Genomic DNA, 370 nt, shown 5'->3' with positions numbered 1-370 from the left:
AGTAATGAGGCCTATGGGTTCCAAAGTAAATCCGTAAATCAAGTTACTTGAAAGACATGGACAAAGACAATATCGAAATGTGTAATTTCAGTGTCTCAATTATATCAGAAACAATCGTATCCGATATAGAAAACTGTAATAGTCCTGGCTAGCTATATTGTGTAATAATCAGATGACATAATGATACTAAAAAATTGTTAAAATATGTTCACCACAATTTTATTAATGTAAAAATAAAGATTTTGGCAAGTAAATAGTTATCGAATTTAATGTAAAACTTGAACGTTTTTAAGATAAAATATTAATTATTTTTAAGAGATAAGTGTTAATACAACAATTTTGTTTATATTCCCAAATTTAGGATATAAAA

The sequence above is a fragment of the Rhagoletis zephyria genome, unplaced genomic scaffold, assembly GCF_001687245.7.
Source record: "Rhagoletis zephyria isolate East Lansing unplaced genomic scaffold, Rhagoletis_zephyria_1.1 Rzeph_scaffold_00543, whole genome shotgun sequence".
In the NCBI taxonomy this organism is placed as follows: domain Eukaryota; kingdom Metazoa; phylum Arthropoda; class Insecta; order Diptera; family Tephritidae; genus Rhagoletis; species Rhagoletis zephyria.
This window is presented reverse-complemented; position numbering follows the sequence as displayed.